Source organism: Pseudophryne corroboree, chromosome 5 (assembly GCF_028390025.1).
Source record: "Pseudophryne corroboree isolate aPseCor3 chromosome 5, aPseCor3.hap2, whole genome shotgun sequence".
In the NCBI taxonomy this organism is placed as follows: domain Eukaryota; kingdom Metazoa; phylum Chordata; class Amphibia; order Anura; family Myobatrachidae; genus Pseudophryne; species Pseudophryne corroboree.
The window spans coordinates 651,456,341-651,466,780 of NC_086448.1; the positions used below are offsets into that span (position 1 = coordinate 651,456,341).

At 42.3% G+C, this 10,440-nt stretch overlaps 1 protein-coding gene across 2 annotated transcripts in view; it reads right to left on the reverse strand.

The window, feature by feature from the left end:
• Positions 1-10,440, reverse strand: part of CCDC178 (coiled-coil domain containing 178) — a 754,227-nt gene that overhangs the window by 743,200 nt on the left and 587 nt on the right. The gene's annotated exons all lie outside the window — the stretch shown is intronic.

The following is a 10,440-nucleotide window of genomic DNA, read 5'->3' on the forward strand; positions in this document are numbered from 1 at the left end:
TGAGTCATCACTGATATGCAAATCATCTTTTATTACAATAATCATATATTGAATACTTTCCTGCCATTTTGGCTGTAACTTTGCATTATCGTAGTCGACACTGGAGTCAGACTTCGTGTCGATATCAGTGTCTATTATTTTGGATAGTGAGCATAGAGACTCTGAAGGTCTCTGCGACATAGGGACAGACATGGGTAGATTCCCTGTCTGTTCTCTAATCTTTTGTGCAATAAATTCACCTTAGCACTTAATTACACATATATCTAAACAGGTGTCGGCGTTGTCGACGGAGACACCCCTCACACACACATTTGCTCCATCTCCTCCTTAGGGGAGCCTTTTACCTCAGACATGTCGACACACACGTACCGACACACCACACACTCAGGGAATGCTCATCTGAAGACAATTCCCCCACAAGGCCCTTTGGAGAGACAGAGAGAGAGTATGTCAGCACACACCCCAGCGCTATTAACCCAGGAATAACACAGTAACTTAATGTTAACCCAGTAGCTGCTGTTTATAATGATTTTTGCGCCTAATTATGTGCCCCCCCCTCTCTTTTTACCCTCTTCTACCGTGTATCTGCAGGGGAGAGGCTGGGGAGCTTCCTCTCAGCGGTGCTGTGGAGAAAAAACATGGCGCTGGTGAGTGCTGAGGAAGAAGCCCCGCCCCCTCGACGGCGGGCTTCTGTCCCGCTTAAATATACATTTTCTTGGCGGGGGCTCACACATATATACAGTGCCCAACTGTATATATGCTAAACTTTTGCCAAAGAGGTTCCAATTGCTGCCCAGGGCGCCCCCCCCTGCGCCCTGCACCCTTATAGTGACCGGAGTATGTGAGGTGTGTGTGGGAGCAATGACGCACAGCTGCAGTGCTGTGCGCTACCTCAGTGAAGGCTGGAGTCTTCTGCCGCCGATTTCGAAGTCTTCTTGCTTCTTATGCTCACCCGGCTTCTGTCTTCCGGCTCTGCGAGGGGGACGGCGGCGCGGCTCTGGGATCGGACGACGAGGGTGAGATCCTGTGTACTATCCCTCTGGAGCTAATGGTGTCCAGTAGCCTAAGAAGCAGGACCTATCTTCAGAGAGTAGGGCTGCTTCTCTCCCCTCTGTCCCACGATGCAGGGAGTCTGTTGCCAGCAGAGCTCCCTGAAAATAAAAAACCTAACAAAATACTTTCTTACAGCAAGCTCAGGAGAGCTCACTGAACAGCACCCAGCTCGTCCGGGCACAGATTCAAACTGAGGTCTGGAGGAGGGACATAGAGGGAGGAGCCAGAGCACACCAGAATCTAAATTCTTTCTTAAAGTGCCCATGTCTCCTGCGGAGCCCGTCTATTCCCCATGGTCCTTACGGAGTCCCCAGCATCCACTAGGACGTTAGAGAAATACTATTATTATTAATGATGACCAGGGGAATATCTGTCAATGAAGAGGTGTTAAATAACCCCTGTTGGCACAGCACAGATAGCTCCATCAATTATGTTATGAACCTTTTCCCGTGTATATATATTATATATATATATATATATATATATATATACACACACACGTCTGTGCGGGCGGCACTCACGGCGAATAAATCAAAACACAAACTCCAGGAATACTGTCAACGTTTCAATGTAAGTGATTACATTTTCATCATTTTGTCCTGATGAAAATGTAATCACTTACATTGAAACGTTGACAGTATTCCTGGAGTTTGTGTTTTGATTTATTCGCCGTGAGTGCCGCCCGCACAGACGTGATATATCTGAGGGAGGTAGATTCCTCTCCCATTGGGAAGGCACCGGCAGTTCACTTGAAATATTTTAAAGATTTATGGAGTGCCACCTGACTGGTCGGTATCTATATATATATATATATATATATATATATATATATATATATATATATATATATATATATATATATATATATATATATATATATATATATATATATAAAATCGGTGAGGTTCATTATATGGTAAACACGGGAGCACGTAATGTGTGGAGGATAATCAATGGAGGGTTGATTTATTTGTAGTACGAGAACCATCGCTAATCAGATATATACCCAGTATGTCACGGGGTACACTAGCGTCATCCCTCTGATCTGCAATACAAGCATTTCTAGCCCATTGTGCACATACATCAGATCCGATGCAGACTCAGTGGATTTGATCATTTGCATCAGTGACAGCGTATGGGATTCAACACCCTGCCATTATTGTGATTGAAGATTCAGGGTGGAGATCAATACACTGGTTAATTCTCTTTATTAAATCCATCTATAACAGTAAATAACCGGTCTCGGGTATCCACTTATTGAGCCCCAATTACATTATTTCCTATATTGGTGGAACTCGACATTGGGTTTCACCCAGTAACTATCCCCAAGAGACTTGAGGACACCAGTCATAGGTGTGAGCAACACAGTATATGGTGGATATTTCCGCCCCATGTGATGCAGTAATTTCAATATAACAGTGGGTCATCCAATTATGGGTACCTTAAACTATGTTAATTTCAGCTAGTGGCACACAATACATATATACAATGATATCTAACTCATATTAAAATATATTTCATAGGAGAGTCAGTGCAATCAAAGGAGCAGACACGTTTTTATTTTTATCACTTTTCTATCTTAGAGCACATTCTTGGATTTTCTATCCAATTTTAACCCTATATTTCGCATGCTGTCCGATTACCGGTCTCTTAAATTAATAAAAGTTAAATTTGGTATATAACAACACCCAGAAACGTAGACAACAGCATATTATAAAAATCTCGCAAATCATTCATAAATAGCTTTGCTTAAAAACCAAACAGCTTGTGAAAAAAACAACCTTGCTAAGATTCTCTGTAAGACATCCAGTACATTCCCTGCATACCCAAATTCTGCCATTGTATGGTATGATGTATATCCCTTAATGTACAGCACTGCAGAATATGTTGGTACTAAGGGGGTTATTCAGGTCGCAACGCGACCGCGATTCTCCGCTGCCGAAGCCAGAGCACATGCACAGGTTCCAATTGCATTGGCTGCGAACGCCTCTACCTGATTGACAGGTAGAGGCATTTGCAGGGCTGGCGGGGGCAGCAACGGACCACTTGCCAGGGCAGCGCGTGGAAAAAGGGGGAGGGTTGGCTGCGTCTCTGGGGCGGCTGTGTGACATCGCATGCAGCCGCTCCAATGGCAAAAATGGTGGCTTATCGCCTGCATATGCAGCCTGGCTGTGGCTGCAGGGGGTCATCCACAATTGCTGCGACCAAAATATTAATTGCGTTCGCAGCTGGTGGCCGCCAGTTAGCATACTGGGCGGCCTTGCCCTGCAATGGGCGGCCCCTAGCATGCTATAGAAGGTATTGCAGATTCTGCTTTTTAACATAATCTCCAATCCGTGCTGAATAACCCCCTAAATAATAATACTGTAATAAGATGGCACAAGTATTACCATCTACATCCATTCTACTATACAGTCACTACAGCTATCTAAAAGGTGTGAAAAACATGGATGACAAAGGACAGGAAAAGGGGATGAACCCATGTTTTCAAACAAAATGTACATTATGCAATACTCCAACTTAAAAATAATATTGGTTATAGAAGGGTTACATGCAGTGTCAAACATAAGAAGTTTTATTAAACCGAAATAATATTATGTGTATTAAATATTACATATTATGAGTCCAATAAAAAACCTATTAAATAAAATGAGCTCTGAGGGTAAGAATGTGCTTATCACGGTGCGTTACATATGTGAAACTCACAAGTGCACAGGCCACCTGGTCAGACCAATTTCTGCCAACACAGAAAATTTAGCATAGACTCTTACAAGAGTATCAGAAGTCTACACTTGATAATGTGAATTTCCTCTGGTGTGATGTTCCATTAAGTTATAAGCACATGAATGCATGCACAATCTTTTCCACTTTATTACTGCTTTTATGTGAACTGAATTTAAATTGAAACTGAGCATAAAGGATCAGCATATGGTAATACATGCTACGTTTCCAACGCCTGAGGATCCACTTATAAGAGATTAGGCAGCACCAAATTCTGCTAGTAGAGGTTAAGTAAAAATCACTTCCAAAAGGAACAGTGGGCAGTAATATAGATTCATTTAAAGTTGCATGCATTTAATCTGGAATTTTCACAGCTCCAGGGACTAGTCCACACATTTCATTTCCATTATTTCTGACAATAACATAGGAATAATATGGATTCATTTGACAGCACTATATTAACACTTGATGGTTAATATTTTAATTAAGTTTGACTTATTGTCTAGTTTTACATTGTGGTAAATACCATAAAAAGTGGTTATTTTAATGTGTTTCCTAAATGTGAAATATTATTGAGGAACTACTGACAGCTACAAATAGGCTTATTTACACATATGGTCTGGGAACAATCAATAAACACAAACAATGGTGGTCATTCCGACCTGATCGCACGCTGCCGTATGCACCGCAATCCGCAGGCACGTTGTACAGGTGCAAAGCGGATCGTTGCTGTGTGATGGATTTAACGAAGAATCCATTCGTACAGCCGATCGCAAGAAGATTGACAGGAAGAAGGCGTTTATGGGTGTCAACTGACCGTTTTCAGGGAGTGTTTGGAAAAACGCAGGCGTGTCCAAGCATTTGCAGAGCGGGTGTCTGACGTCAATTCCGGGACCGGACAGGCTGAAGTGATCGTAGCGGCTGAGTAAGTTCAGACCTACTCAGAAACTGCACAAACTGTTTTTGTACTGCTCGGCTGCACAGGCGTTCGCACACTTGCAAAGCTAAAATACATTCCCCAGTGGGCGGCAACTATGCGTTTGCACGGCTACAAAAAGTAGCTAGCGAGCGATCAACTTGGAATGATCCCCATTGTACCTGCACTATTGAGACATTTTAGCAACACATTTTTTATGCACTGCATTTTAAGTAATACCATATGTTGAACTCGAAGCTCGTTACGCATAACACACAGGGAGATCTGTATTCTTAAACTTTAAAACACTGCATTAAAATGTGAGACTGTAATGTAACCATTGATTATAATGTGGCTTATTTTTGGTGCCATTTAAATGCATTTAGTAATATGTGAAAAATAGAGTGAATAGGTACAAAGAAGCCCTGAAAGTTGTAATATTTAAAATATTGACTTAGTAATTTGAGTCAAAAAAGCTACAATAGCACCCTATGCACCAAACAAATACAGACAAATGTAAACTGAAAGCAGAAATAAAAATGCACTTCTACTTGTGGCTATAATTTTTCTTTTTTGTCTTTTACAAATCTGAGTAGTAAAGAACATGTCTCATTAGGAAATGCTCATTTGCAAGCCTAGGAAATACAGCAATATAAATTATATAGTTAATGTGAAAGTAGGACATGCAGTCACCAATTTATTAAATGAATATGAAAGTGGGAAACTTACCCATTTAACCCATACTTTAGTATGAAATCTTATATCTCTGTTCTTTTTAGGTCTTTTTCCACTCTTTGTACATTAGTTATTAATAAATTGTTTTCGTACAAATTCCACAGCTATGTTATATACCTAGTTCCTTATGAATACAAAACTTTAAAAAAAAAAGAATATACCCGTGTCTATAGTTAAAACGGGTGTGGTTCGTTTTATAGACAGTATCTAGGTCGACAATGTTTAGGTCGACCACTATAGGTCGACAGTCACTAGGTCGACATGGATGGAAGGTCGACAGGGTTTCTAGGTCGACATGTGCTAGGTCGACAGGTCTAAAGGTCGACATGAGGATTTTTATTTTATTTTGGTGTCGTTTTCTTCGTAGAGTGACCGGGATCCCAAATTAGTGCACCGCGTTCGCTCGCCATGCTTCGGGCATGGTGCCTTCGCTCCGCTACCGCTTCGCTCGGCACACTTTACCGTTCCAATCGTAGTCCACGTGGATCGTTAAGTATGAAAAAAATCAAAAAAATAAAATAAAATGTGAAAAACTCATGTCGACCTTTAGACCTGTCGACCTAGCACATGTCGACCTAGAAACCCTGTCGACCTTCCATCCATGTCGACCTAGTGACTGTCGACCTATAGTGGTCGACCTAAACATTGTCGACCTAGATACTGTCGATCTTCAGACCGGATCCCAGTTAAAACAAATACACCAAGCAGTGGATATTATTAATATATGTTATCTAATTTCTTCATTGTAAACACTGAACATGAAATATGCCATAAAGAGAACATACAGTATTGTGCACATGGATTGGATGACAATGAAGTTAAAGGTTACGACTGTGAATACAGTACCTATTTCACACATACACACACAACCATTATATATCTGGCGTATAACTGTTGTACTTTGGCCCCAGTGCAACAGGTTAAAGTAATTTAATCCAATTAAATAAAGTTGATATAGGTCATTGGTACGGCCCCATCTGGAATACTGTGTCCAGTTCTGGAGACCCTATCTCCAGAAGGATATAAATACATTAGAGAGTGTACAAAGAAGGGCAACTAAAATGGTGCATGGCCTACATCACAAAACTTACCCGGAAAGGCTAAAAGATCTTAACATGTATAGTTTGGAGGAGAGAAGGGAAAGGGGGGACATGATAGAAACTTTCAAATATATCAAGGGTCTTAACAAAGTTCAGGAGGGAAACATTTTTCAAAGGAAAAGAAGTATTAGAACTCGAGGGCATACATTGAGACTGGAGGGGGGGAGGTTCAGGTGAAATTTAAGGAAAAATTACTTCACAGAAAGGGTAGTGGATAAGTGTAATAGCCTCCCATCAGAGGTGGTAGAGGCTAAGACTGTAGGGCAATTTAAACATGCTTGGGACAGGCATATGAATATCCTTACAAAGAATTAAGGTTAAAAAAGGGTTGAGATTGCCTAAAGGATAAAATAAAAAAGGGGCAGACTAGATGGGCCAAGTGGTTCTTATCTGCCGTCAAATTCTATGTTTCTGTTTCTATCCCCTGCAATACACTCTACTGCCACAAGATGGCATTTTGAGAAAATCTAAGTGCATTTCAGAGTAATGAAAACTATGCAGCACATACTGTACATGCTCTGCTTTGTGTGCCTGATTCAGAGAATTACACAAATGCAGTTACAACTATGGACGTGTACGCAACTAATGTGAGAAAATATGGTAATTCCACCCCCAACGTTCCCTTCTTGTCAGTCAGTTGGTGAGTGAATCCTCACTGCGAGCGACTACTGTAATGGACTGTGACACGTGCGCAGAGCAACTAATCCACATGCGCAGTTTGACAATAATCGCTCATCTGCTAAAACATCATGCCCTACATTACTTTGCACTCCAGGTTAAGTTAATGAAGCAGCCGGATCTGTGATCTCAGCAATATACTACAAAAGAGACAACACCCATGGTGGAATAGTGGAAAGCTGCAAGTGAATGACCATATACTCCACATAAACTACACATGCCAATAAAAAATCATTTATAATATGGAAAGCTTGCTTCACAAACACCTTTCACTGTAAGGACATCACAGTCATACTGTCCCCCTGGCACAGTGAAAAGCTACCTCAGGCAGGTCAGTGCTGCGCCACTACTGGGTCAGCTCATACAGGAAAAATGAAAAAAAGGCAAAACAAACCACACATACTAAAACAGGCTGGGTATGATATGTCGACAGTCATCTTGTTGATATGGGAATATTGACATGGTCATAATCAAATAGACAATGATGAAATGTCAACAGGTTAGACTGTTGACATATCTGGCCCTGTGGTGATTTACCTGCTCCTGACGGCTGCACAGGTTCAAGCAATGTCTTCCTGGTCCCAGCAGTTATGTGACTGTGACTTCCAGGCCAGACATTCTACCCCTACCTCTAGTGCCTAACCTATCTGTCGACATTCTGAGGATTTTGACATGTTGCCTGTCGACATTTTTACAATAACAACATCATAACTGTCGACATGTGGTGTCACCATTATGAATGTCGACATTGTCATTGCCAACCTTTTGCCTGCATCCCACTAAAACAGCCCATAGACACAACTACATGATCACAGCCTACTTTAACTGATTAAAGGGCCCCATACACTAGAATGATAATGCCCGATTTAAGTCCAATTCGGGCATTCGGGACGATATATTGGGTGAACTCGAGCATTTTCGTTATGCTTTACACCCGATCCGATCCAAAGCGCATTCCCGTGAGCATCGGATCGATCACCCTAGATCCAACATGAGTGCTGCACTCGTGATATGTCGGATCCCGCAGGAATGGCTGGGATCATATGCAAAAGGACCGCATACGATGTATCTTATACTATCCTGCCGCCCAGGAGGCTGCCGGGAGGTTGAAGGGAAATCTTATACGACATGACGGACCGTTATGTCGTATAAGTGTATGGGGCCCTTAACTCTTCACCACCGATAGCAAGCAGATAACAAGAACAAACACCATTGTACAGTTTTGTGGTTTTATTATCCAATTCAAATCAAATGAACAGCAATCTTTATGTAAGAAAGTAATGTGCAGTATGGGCTCAAACATCGGTACTTTGCACTATGCGCAGCAACTCCGTCCACATCTGAATAAGGCCCACTGTCCAGGCACTATTATTCCACAAGTCCAATGATAGATCACGTCTGGTCGGATGAGTGGACCTGTTGGTCGCCAAAAACGGCATCTTCAAGTGACCGCTGATCAGTGTATTTACTACACAGATAAACGTGTTTTACTCATAGTTGCCGACTTTCTGGCTGCCCCTTCCGGGAGGGGGCAGGTCAGCACAGTGGTGGGCTGGCTTGGCATAGGGGGCAGGGAGGCACGAGTGGCTGTGAATGGGGGAGTGGCCGAGCTATCACATCATCATAGCGACACCCCCACTATACAATGGCAAGATGATATTGCCATTGCGCAGCTGGGGTGTATCTATGAAGACGTTATTCAGGGCAATTCGTGTCATCGGCCACCCAGTCTGTCCACTTTACTTGCTAAGTGGGCAGCTGGGTGACAGGATGTGGGCGGCTCTGGGAGACTTGCTCACTTCCCCTGGGGGGCCGGGAGCACAACACGATTTTTGGAAGCCTCCCAGCCATTCTGTGAGAATATGCAAGTATGGTTTTACTATGATTCTGAAAACTAATGGGCCCTACACACTGGCAGATAACAGTGAACGATATGAACGTTCTCAAACTCGTTCATATCGTTCAGTGTGTAGGCACCAACGATGAATGATGCACAGCCCCGCACTCGTTCATCATTGGTGCCGGGTTGCTTGTGCATGGAGGCCAATATGGACAATCTTGTCCATATTAGCATGCACTGCTAAGGAGCCGCGTGACGGCGGCACATCGCCGTGTGTGTAGGGGGCATTAGTATAAGGGGCTATGATGCGGCAGACATGGCTTTTTTCATGCCAACTTCCACTATGCTTCATATACGTATACAGATTCAGACTCAGTCGCACAAATATACAAGTGTTGTATAGCAAAGTACAGTAATCAGTGCAGCCTTGTGAAGCAGCCTTGTAGTCAGAGGCAGAACTCTGGGAGGCAACGGAGTCATCTGCCGCCGGGCTCCTGCTCTGAAGGGGGGCACCTCTCCTCCCATTCTGTGACACCATTGAATTAAGTTAATTGATAGCTGTCGCTGTCTTTTCAGTGGCCGACTTCCTCACTGGTCCCTGCACCTTACACATCACACCCTCTTTATTATACTGTAGATACACATTTTACTAGTGTCACACCCAGGATTAGAAACCACAACCTATTACACTGGAAGCAGACACCTTACTGATGAAGCTGTTTGCTCCTGTATAGGAAATATGAGAATTCTAACTACATGAGGTTACTTCTCTGACAATTACACGTAACGTCATATAGTTAGAATTCTCATGCTTTCTCTACAGGAGCAACTAGCTCCATCAGTAAAGTGTCTGCTGTCAGTGTAACAGATCATGGGATCTAATCCTGGGTATGACTGCTAAGAAATGTGTGATTCAAAATAAAAGACAATCAAATGTATAAACAGTACATATTTTTTTTCTAGAACACTCCATACACATACACACACACACACACACACATATATATATTTATCTTAATATAGGAAATAGGGGGGCACCAATATTTATCTTGCCTCCGGGCAACTGTGGCGAACTTACGCCACTGCTTGTAGTGTATGACATGTCAATACAGTAATGAGTACAAATAGGGTAATGTGTTGTACCCGTGTTTCTTATCTTATATAAGCCCCTGTCACAGTACCATAACCTTCATTTTCATGTGTTTAGGTCTTTCTCTACAAACTGATCGCTTGCAATACACTGTGTGTAGTACTAACACAGTATTACCATTTAGTAACAGACAGATGATGTACATTCATGTATGCACAGCCAGGGGTCACAGGATATCTAGATTTGCAATACATAATTCAAAAGTTTCAGGGAGACATTTATACAGACACAGTAATAATTCACCAGT